This window comes from Petaurus breviceps, unplaced genomic scaffold (assembly GCF_028583685.1).
Source record: "Petaurus breviceps papuanus isolate PSGF00001 unplaced genomic scaffold, PetGlider_PUasm1.0 90743, whole genome shotgun sequence".
NCBI lineage: Eukaryota > Metazoa > Chordata > Mammalia > Diprotodontia > Petauridae > Petaurus > Petaurus breviceps.
The window spans coordinates 11,698,240-11,717,896 of NW_027187332.1; the positions used below are offsets into that span (position 1 = coordinate 11,698,240).

Consider the following 19,657-nt stretch of genomic DNA (forward strand, 5'->3'; position numbering starts at 1 on the left):
TGTGTGTGTGTGTGTGTGTGTGTGTGTGTGTGTGTGTGTGTGTGTGTGTGTGTATCTTTTTGGAGGGCAGTTGGGGTTAAGTGACTTTCCCAAAGTCACACGGCTAGTAAGTGTGTCAAGTGTCTGAGGCCGGATTTGAACTCAGGTCCTCCTGACTCCAGGGCCGGTGCTCTATTCACTGTACCACCTAGCCGCCCCTTTTCCTGATATGTATTGAATTATGTTTGCTGCTTGAATTAATTTTCTTCTTTTTTTGCAATTCTGAGATTCTTATTTCGATCATTTAAAGAAGAATTTTTTAAAAAATCATATATATGAGAATATATACATATGCTTATACATATGCACACATACATGTGTGTCCACACTCATACACATATATATGTATGTACGTGTGTGTATATATATGTGTGTGTGTGTGTGTGTGTGTGTGTGTATATATATGTATATGAGAATGCAGTCTCTGGACAAAGGTATCCATTTGCAGAGAATGTGGAAAATTATATAAGATCCTTATAGTTGATGTTCATCAATGGCAGGGGAGTAGGAAGCAGTGGGGTAGATAATTCAAAAAACTGCAGATAAATCAAAAATAATTTCTAGCTGGTTTTAGAATGCATTTTATGTATCTGGTTTTCCTTTAGGAGGTATATTTTCCTAGTAGTTTTTTGTTTATGTTAACAATAAAAAAGAGTTTGCATTTCCTTAGCATTAATCAACTAATAGAGTGTGATGGTAGCCTTCCAAAGGGGTAGATTGGAGAGGCATATCAATAAATTTAAAAAAATCCATTACCATTTATTAAGCACCTACTATGTTCCATTCACTGTACACATACATATGTGTGTATATATACACATACAGTCATTTTGTATTTGTAGAATACTATATACATGTATATACACATATTTACATGCTATGTACATGTGCACACACATGCACAGATATATATATATACATATACAGACACACACACACACATATATATATATACATACATACACACACACACCCCTATATTAACTTTGTAAGCTTTTGAGCTCCTTAAAGACAGGGTCTGCCTCTGTCTTTATGTGTATCCTCAGTGTGTAACACAGTCCCTGACATATAGTTGGTATTTCATAAATGTTTATTGAATGACAGATATAGTAACACATATTTCCATATATAAGAAAATTCTAAAAGGGCTTATGAAGAATCAGATATGATTGAGAATGAATGAAGAAAAATAGTTTAGGAATAAGGACACTAACAGTTGGGAGAATCAAGAAGGGCATCATGTAGAAGGTGGTGCTTAAACTGCCTTGAAGGGAGAAAGGGATTTTGTGAGGGAGACTTGGGGGACAGCTAGTGCAAAGATATGGTGATAGATTTTAGAATGTCCTATGGAAGGAATAGATTAAAAGGCAGTTTGGCAGGATCACAGAATGCAGAAAAGGGGAGTGATATTCACTGAAGCTAGAAAGATAGGTTAGGTCCAAGTTGTTAAAGGCTTTTACATTCATACTTTAGAATTAGTTGTGGCTAAACCCTATGTGTATAATTGAGTTTTATTTCATATTAATTCTGTGTGGCTTCTATGAGAGCAAATATCCTATCCACTTAATTTGTGTTTTATCTCAGCCTTGGAGGTCATCAAATTTAGTTTTTCTAATTTGTGTCAAATTAAAATTTATAGTATGGGATTTATTTAATCAATGAAATGAAATTTTATTTTAAAAGCACATAACTTTACAATGGAAGAAATAGTTGGCCCATTGAATTGAAATATCAGAAGGAGAAAAATCCCTCTGGGTATAGCCACAGTGAAGTCAGCAATGATTTTAATTGGACACCCAAACTAAGCCAATTTCCAAATGACGTGTATGTCTTACAAATAAGGTTTATTATGCCCTTTAAGTTCTTTTCGAATCTTATGAAGATTTATACTACTAGTTAGCTATTTTGTCTGAGCGAGAGAGAATATTTAATAGTTTTCTTTGGACTAATGAGCAGAAATGTCTCAACAAATGATATTCTTTAATATGTATATTGCAGTCATTTGATATTCTTTAAGCTTATACATTTGTCATCCTGTTCGGGTAATAGAAAAATATTTTATGTTATTTCATATTTCATATATTGGAATATTTTTAATAAACCTATTATACATAGCATCAGTGTAGTACTTTGTAGCAAGGCATTAATAACATTATTCTTAAAATTCTTTGGATTGATAGGATTCTAACTCCCAAGCCATTTAATGAATGAATATACAATTTTAAGGAGAAAACGGTTTTAAAAAATGTATTACTGACATGGTAGTGAAATTTTGACTTAAATTCTTTAAATATTACAGCAATTCTATATAAATGCACAGGCCCTCACATTCATTTATAGAGGGGCACTTTATAAACTATAACCATTTTTAATGCCTTAAAGAACTTGGTATTCTTTTCAAAGCATCAGGCTATTAAATTCCATGTTCCCCCTGTTCCTTCCTGCCAGTGAAAGAACTCTCTTGTGTTTTTTTAAATAATATTTATTATAATAGCTTTGAGAATTGCAACTGAAAACATATCTATACAAAAGACTGAGGTTGAGAATGGAAGTAATTATCTGAACAATTAAGTTATAAGTAGGAAAAGATGTTTCTTTTTAGGAGATTCACCATATAAATGGGTGCTTCTTTGAACTAACCTTATATAAAAATGTAGCTTTTTAAAAATGGAGATGAATGACTTCACATTATAGATTTATAATATCACCCTTGTCTTAATCCTTGTCCAGTTTGACCCTTGCCTTAGTTGTTCAGTCATTTTTTTCAATCATGCCTGATTCCCATGTGGGGTTTTTATGGCTGAGATGCTGTAGTGGTTTGCCATTTCCTTCTACAGCTCATTTTAGAGATTGAAACGGAGGTGAAGTGACATGTCCAGGGTCACAGAGCTAGTGTCCAAAGCCAGATTTGAATTAACGAAGAGGTGATTTCCTCACACCAGGCCCAGCACTCTTATCTACTGCATCATCTAGTTGCCCTTACCTTATGTACAATTCTTTTAAAATAATAAATGTTTCCAGTTCATTTAATAATGCTCGGTAAAAGAAAAATACATTTCTACCTGTAGCATAGTAAGCTGTAATTATGCCTGGCACTATGATTTATAAAACATATTTGCATGCTTCGAAAACTCTGGGATTGGCTCACTGTGGGTATTCACTCCATCACTGTAGACTGTGACCTTTCTATATCTCAGCAAATGATTTCATAAGTTTCCTTGGCCAAAAATCTCTTTACGGACTCGTGGCAAAACTTTTTTGTGAAGAACCTCCCCCATATAAATTAGCCTGACATTTGGATGACAGTATTGCTAGGCCCATATTCTATCTTGGTTAAAATTTCCCAGGATTTGTGTTCCATTGCTGTAGACTTTCAGACTCTAGGGTCTCTACACTGGACAATTTTAGTATAAGTCTTTATTAAACATTATGACTATCAGAGAATTATATATTTGACACATGATTTTGCAGTTTCCAAAGAACTAGAATGCAATAGATTATATTTTATAATAATACTGCCAATAAAATAACAGTAATTACTAATGTTTATATAGCACCTACTATGTCCCAGAAATTATGCTGAGTTCTTTATAATTATTATCTCATTTTCATGCTCACAACAGCCCTGAAAGGTAGGTGCTATTATTATCCTGATTTTACAGATGAAGAAATTGAGACCAGCAGAGATTAAGTAACTTGCCTAGGGTCACACAGCTAGTAAATGTTTAAGGCTGGATTTGAATGCAAGTCTGTCTGACTTCAGGTCTGGCTCTCTATCCACTTCACCACTTAACTAGCACTATTAAATCTATGCTCAGAGCCTCCTTGTTAGTCCTCCTATCCCTACTCTCGCCCCAGTTCAATCTATCCTTGACATAGCCACCAAGGTGATTTTCTTAAAGTTTAGATCTGATCATGTCTACTTTCGTAGAAAAAAAAAAACAACCTGCCATCCGAGGATCAGTTTAGCTCAGGGGTTCCCTATTACTGTTAGTATAAAATATGTTACGATGACATTTAAAGTCGTCCATAACCCCCTCCTATATTTTCGGTTTTCTTATAAATTAGCACTTCCATGTTCCCTTTGGTCCAGTCACACTATCCCACTTTTGTCCTCCACATATTACACTTTTGTCTTCTCTATTGATGCCTTATGTGGGCTGTTCCCCATGCCTGAATTCTTCTCTCTCTTTCGTCAGCTATATCACTTGGAGTCCCTGATTTCCTTCAGGACTCAATTCAAAATATGAACTTCTACATGAGGCTTTTCTGGCCTACTCCAACTATTAATGCCTTCCCCTCTGAGGTTATACTATATTTGCTTTTTGTAGGTTTTATATATACCAATATATCTGCATTTTCTCTTCTCTGTTCCTCTCACCCCCATATCAGAACCTCCATATAGAGGTGCGAGTCATAATCTACCCTTAGCTACACTTTAGTCATTACCTGGGGTTTCATGAGAACTAAGGTCAGTATGAAAGTACATAACCTAATTAGACTAGCAGAATAATTTGACCAGTCCAGTGGCCAAAGGGGATTCTATACTTGAGGGCAGAGACAATTAAGTTTTTGCCTTTCTATTCCCAACATCTAACATAGAGCCTGACACATTGTAGGAGTTTAATAAATACATATTCATCAATTGATAATATTTCTTTTATACCTTCTTGCTTTTGACACTGGCTGTTGCAGCCAGTGTGACTTCAACGTGTGACTTTTGCCTTCATGTTCTCAACATGTTAGATGTTTTCACTTGGGATTGAGTCCCAGTCTCCTGCTACTATAAGTGTGTGCCATAGAAATATTCCCTTGTATTCCTTTAGATTATAAGGCCATATTATTGACCAGCACACTCCCCTTCCCCCATAAATGCTTCTAATTAATACTAACACACTGAAACCAAATGTCCCAAGCATGATTTCTCAGTTCTCAGTCTTTATTGCTTATGATCCCATCTCTGAGAGGCTAGATCTGTATGCCAAGGTGGGATCAAGGAGAAAAAAAAAAGATAAGTGGTAAGCAGTTCACTAGGGGTCATCATACACCACGAAGTAACAGAACTAGTGCTTTTATCATCATGAAGCTTTGTGTAATGGATATGCATCAAAGCATTGGGCTGGGCAAATTATCCTGCCTAGTCTAATTTGGTTATGTACTTTCTCATTAGATTTTAGCTGATGATTGAAGTGTAGTTAAGAAGGGTTGATTGTGACTCACATCTCTATCCTTCTCTTTGCTTTGCTGCTACAGATGTGCTTTCAATGTCCACATATGTTATGAAACAAAAGTGGTAAGTGCCATTTTGTCATTGGTACATTTTCTCCATGTATTTGAGGAAGAGTGGGATGTTGGCCATGGAAAAGGAATGAGAGTGCCTGAAGGGAAAGTCTCTGTAAGAATAATTGAAGAAGTAGGGGGCTATGGAAAGAGAAGTCTGTCATGAGCTGTGAATAGGAGCAGGAAAAAAGCAGTCTCAGGAAACAGAAGAGAGGATATAGGCTTAGAAAGTTTGGATTAAGAAATCAGGTGGATCTTGAAACAAGGGCATCCCTAAATGAGTCATATTGCTTCTACTGCATAATACCGGTCTCTGTAAACTGATGATATAGTGGAACTGCCAGCTGAATATTAAACCCACATTGAAACCATTGTTATGTTATAAATTGAGTATGGGAAAGTTCAGCTAGGTGGCATGGCAGGCAAATTGGACTTGAAGTCAGAAGACTTGAGTTCAAATTCTGCTTCAGATGCTAGGTGTGATTCAGCCAGTCACAAAAAATTTGTTTGTCTCCCTTTCCTCATATGTAAAATAGGGATTTTACACTTGCTTTCCTAGGTTATTGTGAAAAAAAATGAGATAATATTTATTTATTTTTAAGGCTAAATTCAATTTCTTTTGTTACATTAATTTTTATTTAAAAATTTAAACTCCAAATTTTCTCCCTCCATTGTTCTCCTCCCCCTTCCCTAAGATAATAATCAATTTCATATAGGTTTTATGCACACACACATAAATGTATACATATACTATATATGTATGTGTATATGTATGTATATATACATGTAATCATATAAAACATATACCATATTAATCATGTAGTAAAGAAGAAATAGAACAGAGGGGAAAAAACCCATGAAAAAAACTAAAGTGAAAATAGTATGCTTTGATCTGTATTTAGTCACTGTAAGTCCTTTTTCTAGATGTGGATAGCATTTTCAATCATGAATCTTTTGGACTTGTGTTGGATCATTGTAGTCCTGAAAAGAAGTAGGTAAACCATAGTTGATCATTGTACAATGTTGCTGATACTGTGTACAATGTTCTGGTTTTGCTCACTTAGCATTGGCGCATTTAAGTCTTTCCAGGTTTTTCAGAAATCTGCCTGATTATCATTTTTATAGCACAGTAGTGAGATAATATTTATAAAGCGCTATGCAAACCTTAAAGTATAAATGCTAGTTACTATATAAATATATTATAGATTATGTAATTACTTATATTATACATAACTATATATTATATAATTGCTAGCTGTTATTATGAATGTAGTTTCTAATCTGGGAATTCTTATTCCATAGAAAAACACTCTGGCAAAGTATTCTGAATACTTGTCCTGAGCAAAATATAGATTTTAACACTAGGGACCTGGAGGAGAAAGGGGGAAAGTACTTTAATGTGAACAGTTCACATGAAAAAAGTCATTTATTTAAATGGTGATTAGCAGTTTCACAAATCATTTTTTCATACTCTCATTTGAATTTCACAACCAGTATATGAAAAGTTTTATAAACATTAAACTTGGACACAGATGAGGAAACTAAAGTTCAGGAGACTAAATGATTTACTTAGGGCAATGTCAGTAAAAAAAGCAATACATGGACTCAGCTTCAAGTCTTTTAACTCAAAGTTCTAAGATTTTTTCATTAAACTACATTGCTTCTAAGAGAAGGAGGAAATTGTGATCCAGGGTTGAGTAGTCATGCTCTCTTTGTAATTTGGAGTACATTAATATCTCTTCACAATATTAAAAGAAAAACAGCCAGAAAGAGAAAGGTCACTTTTGCTGGTAATTAGGGATGAGGCACAGTTTTAATTTATGAGAAATATCAAACTTTTTAAATATTAGGAGATTTAATAAAGTCCACAAAATATTTTGCCAATAATATTTCCCCTTACTTTTTGGTCTATATTTATTGCAAAGGAAAGAGTCTGTATTTGATTAGTTTATAGAACCAATTAAGATGCTCATTTATAAAAACTGTTTGTTCTTCAAGAGTTTAAAATCTATTCAATTTTTTCAGAACCATGCTTCTTGAAATAGTCTAAATACTCCCCAAATTAGGGTTTATATCAAACTTAAGTCCCACAAATGTTGGTAGTACCATTTCCCATGACAAACAACTAGATATGTAGATTATCACAATGAATTACTAGTATTATTAGAGGATTGCCTTTTGGTTTGACATTTAAGCAGTATTATTGAATTTCATTAATATTAATATGAAATGCAAATGTGTAAAATGTTCTCAGACAGTGAAATTCATTTGATTATTACTTATTCTGAGATGCTTATATTCCTGCTTTTAAGATTCATATTTCCATTACACATTCAGTCCTTTGAATGATACCTTTATAAATAATACACACACACACACACACACACACACGTGTGTGTGCTATCCCTAGAGAAACACACTTTACCCCAGTCCACTCTAAAATTCCCAAAGTGTGAAGATTGTGTAAGGAGTGTTAGTAAGGAGAAGGCAGCTTTGAAATCAAAGTGTCATCTGAAATTATCAGTTTCCAATGTATCATTTTTATGCCTAGAATAATGTGATGATATAACCAGCTAGTAGCAGTAGTATCCTGTTAACTTCAATTTAACAACTCTGTCCAGAAGATGAAAGAATAATGAATTGCATTAATCAATCTAGATAGATTTAATTAATATTAACATTTTCCCTAATCTTTTTGCTAATCAAGAGTCCTAATCTGGCAATTTATATCTGACTATGATGAATTTTTTTTCTTCTCAAAAACACTTAATACTGATCGAAAAGAAGATAAAAATACAGCTTAAAGTAAGACTAAGTCTGCTTATTAAAAAGAAAACTCTGATCACTGAAATATTTATGACCTTAGTTCTTATATATATATATATATATATATATATATATATATATATATATATAAATCCTTCTAATTAATTTGTAGGAAAGAAACCTATTAAAAACTACCAGTGGCTAGTCAACAATGGTCCTCCTACAATGAGGCATTTGGCCAAAGTCTGTCCTTTAATACAACAGTTTGAGCTTTCCATAGTAGTTCTGAATGGATAGCTGTGTGGTACTTAGTAATGTAATCTTATTTTTATAACTCATAAAAACCTGTCCTTAAAAAATGAATCCTTTACTTCAGAAAGATGTAGAATAAATTAAAGGGTAATCATCAACTACATTAGAATTTCCAAACTGTGTCACCATATAAGTGTCTAAAAACTCAGAAGGATATTGTTGAATGTGGACAACTGGAGCAAAATATAGAACAGATTAAGGCAATTGATTGTTGTCAAGAGGCAGTTCTAATGGAGTATTTTGTTTTAAACCATGCAAAGTACTTAAGGTTAGTGATGATCAAACATAATTTTTCTTTAATTATGTATATATTTATTTATAACTACAGTGTTACGTGGCTACAGTGTAAGGGATAGAAACACTGAACTTGGAGTTAAAAAAGATCTGGGTTTGAATCCTGCTGCAGAAAGCATTCTAAAATCACTGGATCAGTCACTTAGCCTCTCTTAGCCTCAATTTCCTCCTCTGAAAAATGGAAATTATAATAATAGCACCTACCTAGTAGGATTGTTGTGAGTATCAAATGAGGTGATATATGTAAAGTTCTTTGTAAACCTCAAAGTGCAATATTAATGTTAGTTATTATTTATTACAAGCTCTGGCCAAACAGAATTAACTGTGTATAGCCTGAAATGCGAAACAGGATGACTATTCACTATCTGACTATAATAGATTTAATTTTCTTTGAAAACACTTACTACTGTTCAAAAAAGACTATCAGTCTTTGTAGTTACAGATGTCTCTATGCAGATATAACAACTGAATTTTAATAATTCCATAAAAATGTGATTTTATAGTTCCTTTAAAGCTTAAATATAATTTTATCATTAAATGCTTCAATAGTGAAGTCATCAAACATCATTTAGGAATGTAAAAGTTGTCGCAGTGGAATCTTATAGAAGAATTCAGAAAATTTGGGCCCTGGTGCTCCCTCTGACATTTACAAACTTCCTGACCTGTGGCAAATCACTTTTCTTCTGTTGACCTCTGTTTTCTGCTTTATAATATGGAAAGCATAAGTAATATCTGCTTTTTATTTATTTCAGAGGCTTATTCTTAGGGTTAAATGAAATAGGCACATGAATATGCTTTGAAAAACTGAGAGTGACTGAAGTCTATCTGTTAAATTACTTTGCTGAAGTAGGGAATGGGACATAATCAAATAAAGCAGTTTTATTAAGTAACATATATGTACTTAAATATATGAAGATTGATAATATGCATATATATTATGCATACTTTTTTTGCCTTTTTGGAGGGGGGGAAGCTAGGGCAATCGGGGTAAGTGATTTGTGCAAGGTCAAATGGCTAGTTTTGTGTTAAGTGTCTGAGGCTGGATTTGTACTCAGGTCCTCCTGACTCCAGGGCTGGTGCTTTATTCACTGCACCACCTAGCCGCCCCATTATGTATACTTCTTAAAAGAAAAACTACATGACAATGTTCTTCATTTCTTATACAATGGTCTTCCTAGTTATTTGTATATTGAAATGAATGTTTGTGTTGATGATTGCTAAGTTCACAGTAAAAAATAAAATTACTTAAAACTAAAAAAGCCCCTGTAAACCACTATTTACATGTGAGGTGCTATTGTAAATCTGGAAAAGAATGGCTTCTTTAAATGTATTTTTCAATATGAAGAAAAAAGCAGAAACCCAAATATAAAGAAAAGCAGCATCAGGTAGAATGCTAATTCTTTTCTCTTTTTTGTGGAGGGCAGTGTGGAGATCTATGCTGAACTAAAACTATATATGCATATTTTTGCTCTCAGAATCATCAAAACAGAATAATGGGAAAAAGACCCTGGGCCTGCAGAATGTCCATGCCTAATTTAGACCTTTAATTTAGGTTGCCATGCCATACACTCATATTAATACAAATTTTATTGAGTTGCTTTGCAGGATGTCCTCTCTATTCATAGGAGTTCCAATCTATATTGAAAGATTTGTGCACAGGTACTCCTTTCATTTTTTTAGGATCAAAAGGTGAGGTTCAATGTCTGAAAATAAGTGTTGATGCCCCTTTTATATTCTCTGGAGCCAGTGCCTTTTTCATTGTTCATTCAAGAGAGATATTTCAAGGGAATGTGACTCTTTTTTCCCCTCCATTGTAACCCATGTTATATGGGCTCACAAACCAAAGAGACATGTCCCATTAACAGTGTCACAGCCTGGCTGTGTGCTTAACAGGAAGCTGAATATTCTATTAGAATTTTTTCATTTGATAGGTGATATTTTTTGAATGTGTTTCATACAGTTAGATCTGGACTCATCTTTAAATTGAGGAAAGTGAATGTAATGAGGCTGAAAGTAATCATGCATAACCATTTGCTGACCTTACCAGGATTGAGTGCAAATTTGTCACATCATCTAAATGTTCACCCCCAATAAGAAGTTCTCCCTTGTGGCTTATTTAAACCAACAGGAGAACTGAGGATACAAGATATGGCAACTGTGTTGAAATCCAGTAAAAATACATGAATTAACATGATGGTGAAGATAATATTTTTAATGCTTGGCACATAAGAGATAATACTGTAATCTTTCTGGATATACACTGCTGACATATACTATATTACCATTTGTATATGTGCATATTTATATACATATGTATGTATATAAAAATACATATACTTATATTTTTTCATAAACGTGGATGGAAGAGAGAAAACTAATTAGATTTTTTTACTGTTCTTAATATAATAGCATCTCGGTCTTTTGCTGCTAAGAAAAATGCTGCACAAATCACTGTCTTGTGATGTTGCGGGTAAAAGAAAAGTCTGAGTTAGGAGATCTGAGTTCTATTCCTAGTTCTGCTACTACAGTGGATAATTTTGGTTTCTTCAGATATAAAAATGAGAGATTTGGATTAGATTTACAATTTTCCTTCTAGACCTAAAATTCTATGCTCTTTCATAAATGAAGTTAACTTCCAAGGCAACATAGGACAATGATATATCATTTTGGCTTCCTGTTACCTTGATAAATCATAATACTGTACATAAAATAATTCTACTTACTATTATGAAAATATCTCATTGTCTTAGGGAGTTGATCACTTAATCATATAGTTGGAAATATACACATATATGTATAGGGAACTCCTCATGAGAAATGCCCTCTACAAATGCAGGTTGACACCTTATCAGCAACTAACAGTCTTTGAAAAGTACCTGGTTATAATTTGTCCAGGTTGTCGTGGGGTAAATGTTTCAGAGGTGGGACTAGAATATAAGCCCTAATAGTTCTAAAACCAGTTCTCTATCCAACTTATCATTATACATCTCTGGTTTTTATTATAATAACAAATAATTAGAAAGCAAAATGTATCATCAAAATGCAATGGTGAGGCTATCCTGCCCATACATCGTTAACAGGAAGATGATCCTGGAAAATTCATCTGAGGAAGATCTTTGAATAAACTTATTTGGTTATTTCATCAATATATGGTCTCATAAAGTGGCTACTGCATGCCCTGTACAGTGTGCACTTGTGTCCTGAAAATGCAGAAAGCAACATTAAGATATTTTCACATACAACCTCCATTCTTATAGTAATTATTTGGTGCCAATTGATAAAATATTAAAGCGACATCCTTGCTTAAGAACCACAGTAGAAGATAACATTTAAGAATTAGTGGTACAGTGTGAGGGCAAGGGAAGATGCTAATGATTTAGGAAATAGAAACAATTAGCTCATTGATGACTCAGAGGTTAAAGATAAAACAATTAGTTATAAAATGATAATTTCACAATATATTGCTTATATTTTTTCAGGAAATACTAAAAACAACACAAATTAAACATATTAGCACCACACATTTTCTCACAAATATTCAATAAAGGTATTTTTATTCATAAATATATTCTAAACATGTACACTAATGCATGGTCAAGCAAATGTATTATAGTTTTGTGAATAAATAATACAACTTATACAAAATGTATGAACATCCATATAGTAGAAATTAATCCCTTTGTCTACATTTAATTTTCTCAAAATGACTACTGAAAATGTGTAATTAAACTTTTTAAAAGTATGTAATTACCATGATTCTATTTTCTTTAGTAAATACAGAAAACATTTTTCAAAGCATTTTAATCACAAATGTATACAGGGTTCACCCACTTAAGCTTCCTAAAATCACTGGGGTCTAAGAAGTACTTCTGTGCTTTTATTGATCCGTAATTTTGTCTATCAAGACACTCCATCCTATGGTTTAAGTGTGTTATCTGTCTAAACTATATGATGCGGAATTCTTCTCCATACCCTGTTCTTTCAAACTTTAACCAAGGGGTCCACCCAGTGTGCTGTGGGCCTTCTTTATGTATCTCTTGATATGGTTGGATACTATTGAAGCCCATGGTTGGTTCATCAGTTAACCTTTAGTTTCTCTATGACTGGTCTATAGCCTTCTCCAATGATACATCTCTCTGATGGCAGACTTTATGCTGCTTCTCCTGAACAGTTGCCTACTAGTAATATGTTCCAGCCTACTCATACTTTCCTTGTGATTCTCCATTATTCTTGCCCTTTGGATCACTCACAACTTTAATGCTTCAGAATCATGGTACTCTGTTACTTACAGCCACGCAAGATCTTGATAATTTGGGCAGGCAATGCTTCAGCTTCACACATCTAAATTGGTTCAAAGAGGGAAAAATAGACGCATACTCGATTGATAATATTAATCTAGCTTAATAGGGAACTAGGAGAGGAAGAGGGTAATGAAAAGAAGGGGTGATAAAAAGTGATGACAGATAAAGCAAGGCAGTTGTAAGAAGCAAAACAGACTTTAGAGAAGGGACAGGAGAGGGAGAGAGACAGAGAGAGAAAGAGACAGAGAGACAGACAGAGAGACAGAGACAGACAGAGACAGAGATTAATTGAAGAAAATAGGTTGGAGGGAAATGCACAATTAGTGATCATAACTGTGAATGTGAATGGGATGAACTCACCCACAAAATAGAAACAGCAGAATGAATTAGAAACCAAAATCCAACAATATGTTGTTTACAGAAAACACACTTGAAACAGTTGAACACACAAAGAACTAAAAATAAATTCCTGGAGCAGAATCTATTAAGTTTCAGCTGAAGTAAAAAAGGGAGAGGTAGCAATCATGATCTCAGGAAAAGCAAAAGGAAAAATGGATCCAAGTGAATAAAGGAAATTACATCTTGCAAAAAGAACCACAGATAATGAAGTTAATATGAATAGTGAACATATATACACTAAATGGCATGCCATATAAAGTCTTCAAGAAAGTAATGAACCACTGGAGGAAATGAACAGTAAAACCATACTGGTAGAAGACTTAAACTTTCCTCTTTCAGAGCTAGATAAATTTTATCATAAAATAAATAAGAAAGAAGTCATGGAAATGAATAGAATCTTAGAAAACCTAGATATGATAGATATCTGTAGAAAACTGAATGGAAATATAAAGAAGTATGCCTTTTATTCAGTTGTATATGGCATCTTCACAAACATTTATGATGTATTAGGGCATGAAAATCTCAAAACCAAATGCAGAAAAGCAGAAATATTAAATGCACTCTTTTCAGACCAAAATGCAAAAAAATTTGCATTTGATAAAGGGCTATGATGAATAAACGATTATTTAATTTCTAAAAGTTAATTAGAAATTAAATAATCTAATAGTAAATAATGAGTGGGATAAAGAAAAAATCAGAGAAGCATTCAACAATTTTGTTAAAGAGATAAGATACCATTCCAAGATTTATGGGATGCAGCCAATATACTACATAGGGAAAATTTTTATATTTCTAAGCATGCACGTCAATAAAAGAAAGAGCAAATCAGTGAATTGAACATGCAACAATAACAACAAAAAAAAACTAAAAAAACTAAAGATGCGAAATTAAACATCAAAATGGAAACCCTGGAAATTAAAGGAAAGATGAATAAAATTAAAGCAAAAAAATGAGCTAATAAATAAAACTAGGGGTTGGTTTTATTAAAAATGCCTTGAAACAGATAAACCCTTGGTTACTTTGATTAAATAAAAAAGAAAGAAGAAAAAGAAATGAATAGTATCCAAAATGAAAAGGTGAATGTATGACTAATGAAGATGAAATTAAAGAAATTATTAGGAGTCATTTTGCCCAAATGTATGCAAATAAATCTGATTATCTAAGTGAAATGGATGAATATTCATACAAGTATAAAGTGGAGATTAACAGGAGTAGAAATAGAATACTCATATTAACCTTATCTCAGAATAAGAAAGCTATCAATGAACTCCCTAAGGAAAAAAGAATCTGTAGGACCAGATGGATTTAAAAGTGAATACTACCGAATATTAAGGAACAATTAATTTTGATACTATACAAACAATTTGAAAAAATAGGTAAAATTCATACAAAATTAATTTTGTTAAAAAAAATATGGTTTTGATACATAAATCATGGAGAGTGAAAACACAGAAGGAAAACTATAGACTAATTTCCATAATAAATATTGATGCAAAAATGTTAAAAAAAATACTAACAAGGAAATTACAACAATATATGACAAAAATCCTACACTAAACTTAGGTAAAATTTATACCAGGGATGCAGGGCTGGTTGAGTATAAGTAAAACTATCAGATAATTGACAATAACAAAAACAAAAAATCTTATTATTATACTATTAGATGCAGAGAAAACCGGTTGACAAAAATAAAATTCTCATTCCTATTAAAAACACTAGAAAGCATAGGGATAAGTGACATTGTTCTTAAAATAATAAGAAGTATCTATTTTAAACCAAGAGCAAGCATTATCTATAATGGAGGGTAAACTTAAAGCCTTACCAGTAATTGCCTATGTTTAATCAGTATCAAATTGCTTGCCTACTCAAGGTAGGGGGAGAAGCAGGAGGGAGAGAATTTGAAGCACATTTTTTTAGTGTTATTTTTTACATATAACTGGGAAATACTTAACAAAATAAAAATGTGTTAAAATAGTCAATAAACAAATAGTATGATAGGATTTTGTTTTACCTACAGCCAGTGGGTGTAGGATTTGTTAGGAAGACTTAGGTTCAAATCCCAGTTCTGACATTTATCTATGTGACCACTGCTGAATAATTTAATCTCTGAGCAGTAGTTTCCTCATCTGGAGAGTCAGAATAACTTGAATATCCTAAAGACTTCTTTAATTCAACATTTTCAAACTAGAATTCATTATCTTCTACCCTAATCCCAACTTTTCCTCTAACTCCCATATTTCTGATGAAGGTAATATAATCCTTCTAGTTACTCAGGTTAACAATTTCGGGGTTGTCTTGACTTTGTCTTCTTTCCTCTTATATCTTGCTAGTTGTCAAGTTTTGTCAATTATGTATCCAAAACATCACTTACACAGTTGCCACTCTGGTTTCATCCTTTATCAGCTCTTACCTACACTATTGCAGTACCATCTTAATTGGTCCCACTGCTGTATCTTTCTTCCTTCCAATCCACCCTTCACAAAAATGTCAGAATAATCTCAGTAAGCATAAGTCTGAACTTGCCCTTCCTCTGCTCATGAAACTAGAGTGACTCCATATGAAATTTAAACTCCTCAGCTTGACACCTAAAATCCTTCATTTTCTATTTCTAGGCTACTTTTTTGAGTTATTTCATAATACATCCCTATATTTACTCTCTATTCCAGTCAAACTGTTCTACTTGCTTTGAACTGAACTCAATACTTCATCTCCTACCTCTGTGCATTTGCCAGGCTGTTTTTCATATCTAGGATATACTTTCTTTTGATCTGTTCCTCTTACATGCTTTAACTTTAACCAAAGATCAACTCATCTCTCCCTGCTGAAGCAGCCTTTCTTGACCTTCCTAATTGCCAGTTCTTGTTCTCTCTCTCCCTGTCTCTTGCTGTCTCTCTGTCTCTGTCTCTCTGTCTCTCTCTGTCTCTCTGTCTCTCTCACACACACACATACATCATTCGTGTTTTTCTTCTATCTCTCCTATTATTGCATATTTTCTTATTGGTGTATATTATGTGGTTACTACACCTACTCACCCCACCCCCTCTCTTAAAGTATGTAAGATCCTAAAAAACAGAAACTAATTATTTTCTTTCCTTATGTCCTTGTATCTATGTCGTTAACCTAGTGACTTGAACAAATTCAGGTTTAATAAATGCTTCTTGGATTGAATTGACTTTTTCTTAGGTTATTTTTCCACCTGAAAAATCTACCACCATGTCTCAACTTGTCAAAATCCTGCCAATACTTCAATGTCAAGCTCTATGGGACTTCCTAATGATGTCTTTCCTAATTGCCATAACTGGATGACATCTACTCTCCTATGAAGACCCTAGCAATATGTTTATACCTTTCTTATGTGGCTTATCCCATATTGCCTTGTTGTGGGGTTGTATATGTGCTTTATATATGTGTTTATAAATGTTGTAGGGTTGTATATGTGGTTTATTTCCCCTACTAGATAATAAATTCTTTGAGGATGATAATGATGTAATATTCATCTTTGTATTTCCTACAGAAGATAGAAAATTGTTTTTGCATAAAATTAAAAAAACAAAAAAAGTTTTTAACATGCTAATGAATATTTATTTAATTAAACCATGGGATCTTAAGGAAATCGCCTCTATTATATCTCAGTTTTTTAATCTGTAAAATAAAGGGATTGTTCTACATGATGTAATCGAAATCCTCTAATTCTTTTGAACCTTACATTTCATATGAATATGGTCTCCTGCAACTCCCCCACCATCTTAAATAATAGATTCATTAGTAATTAAGCATTTTGTGTCTTTTTAAACTATACACCAAATCGACTCCACAAGCTGGACCCTTTAGGATCTTTAAAAAGGATGTTAGATTATTTTTAATCATAGAATAGTGGAGGAAACTAATAAACATTAAATTTAGAAAAATAATTAAGCTAACTCTCATTTCTTGAGCCCATACCTATTATCAAAGCATGATGCTAAGTATTGTAGCAGCTGCAGAAAAGCATTAGAACTGGCCTCAACCTTCAAAGACCTTGCAATCTAAAAAAAAAAAAAACAATGGTAATGAGAGTATAGTAACAATTGAAGTAAGTAGAATAAGAATGATCATGCTGTATAATCATAATACTTTGTAGAATATCTGAATTTTTCAAAATATTTTATATTTAATTTTAATATAACCTGAGAACTTAGAGTTAGAAGAAAGGTTAGAGATAATTTGGTCCAACCCCTTCATTTTATACATGAGGTATAAAAAGAGAAGATAAAAGACTTGAACAAGGTCATGTAGCCAGTATCATAAGAGAGATTTAAACTTACAGAGGTCTTTTTTTAAATTTCCTAGGTTTAGCCCTTTAGGACATGCTGTGCTTTCTTTGTATGTATTACATTCTGGATGGATACTTTAGTTGTGGGACTTTTACATAGTGATGTCATTTGTAGAAATATCATTAAAGCCCTGTTTCACTTCTGGTGAAACATCTTTTTTAAAGTTATAAATTATATGTAATTAGTAGCGTCAACTAGAGGAGATCAAGTATGGTTCTTCAGGCTCTAAATTAATCATATGAATAGCTATTCTCTAAGCAGATATTGCATCATACATGTCCAACAGCCTCTTAAAGCACTCAGAATTAATAAAGCAGAGCAGACATTAATCAGGGATGGTATCTAACTGATTTGCATAAATTAATTAACATCAAGTTACACCAAGCTGCATCCTATCAGCACCTGGGAACAGGATCATTGCTAGTGAAACAAACTAGTAGGCTTATATGGGGAGCCAAGAGAGATTAGATCTTCAAATCATATCCTTGATAGGGCACATAACCCAAGGCTTACATAGGCAAAGTGATAACATGGTTTTAAATCAATAGGACTTATGACTTAACAGTGTGCCCTCTCTAAAAATGAAATAATAGAAAGAATGATAGTAAAATTATGTCCATTGTGATTTTTTAGCCCTTTATGTAATAGCATCAAAATGAATAGATTCCCTATTTGCCCAGCATATTTCTTCCAAATAGAATTTGAATAATTATTTTAATTGTCTCCATTACTAATGAATTAAACAAAATGTGTTAGTGAGATAGAGCTAATCTCACACTCATCCCCATGTGGGCATGAGTGTGAGATTTATTTTTTACTTGTGATTTTTTTGTGGGCCATTTCCCTTTGACTCATTGAAAGGAGGGTGGAGTACAAGATGGTAGAGTAAAGGCAGGGACTTGACTAAGCTCTCCCTAATTTCCCTCTAAACATCTTTAAAATAATGCCTCAATATGAATTCTGGAGTGTCAGAACCAACAAAAAGATGGAAAGATGGGGTGAATGATTTTCCAGTCCAAGATAATAGAAGGTCAACAGGAAAGTTCTGTATCCCTATAGTGAGAGTGGAGCACAGTCCAACATAAGCTGGTCTCCAGCAAATAGGCTGGTCTGTAGCAAGCCAGTAGCAGTCCTTGGGAAGAACCAAATAGGCAAATAGCTTCCAGATCTCTTAGTTCATAGATAGTAAGGGGGGGCAGATAATTGGTTAGAAGGAGATTAAAGGGGGCGGCCAGGTAGCACAGCGAGTAAGAGCACCAGCTCCAGTGTTGGGATGACCTGGAGATCAAATCCCAGGCTCAGACACTTAGCACCCACCCAGAAACACCTGGCCATGTAACCTTGAGCAAGTTACTTAACCCCAATTGCTTAGGGGCGCCCAGGTGGCTCAGCGAGTAAGAGCACTGGCTCCAGTGTCGGGATGACCTGGATCAAATCCGGGCTCAGATACTCAGCACCACTCCCAGAAATAACTGGCCGTGTAACCTTGAGCAAGTTACTTAACCCTGATTGCTTATTAAAAAAAAGGAGATTAAAGGAGAGGCTTTGTTGACACCGGTCATACAACTCTGCTGCACTGCCCATACACTGTTCTTCCTCACTGTTCCGGGGCAGGGAGGAGCACTAGCATAGAAGACGAACATGCAGGGGAGCCAGTCGTGGTTCTAGGCCAAAAAGACTAGAGCACAGGCCAGGAGAACACCAGAGCACACTTCTCCTTAGATCATTCCACCTTGGGAGAACTGAAAGCTGTAGAATCCCACCCCACCCTGCTGGACTAGCAGAAAAACCTGAAATTTGATCCAGTGTCCCCTCTGTCCAAAGAGCAAAAACATAAAGTTAAAGGTCAAGAAAGAGACTGAACAAAAGAGCAAATAACAACAACAAAAACCACCTAACAGGAGAAAGTTACTATGGTAACAGGGAAGAGAAAAACACAAACTCAGAAAAAGA

At 33.9% G+C, this 19,657-nt stretch overlaps 1 protein-coding gene across 2 annotated transcripts in view; it reads left to right on the forward strand.

Moving 5' to 3' along the window:
- Positions 1–19,657, forward strand: part of GPC6 (glypican 6) — a 1,314,810-nt gene that overhangs the window by 49,229 nt on the left and 1,245,924 nt on the right. Inside the window, exon 2 of one of the 2 annotated variants that reach the window (XM_069067330.1) lies at positions 5,293–5,332. The exons of the other annotated variant lie outside the window; for it this stretch is intronic. The gene's annotated coding sequence lies outside the window, so the exon portion shown is untranslated. The remainder of the gene's footprint in view (positions 1–5,292; positions 5,333–19,657) is intronic. 2 annotated transcript variants of the gene reach the window in all.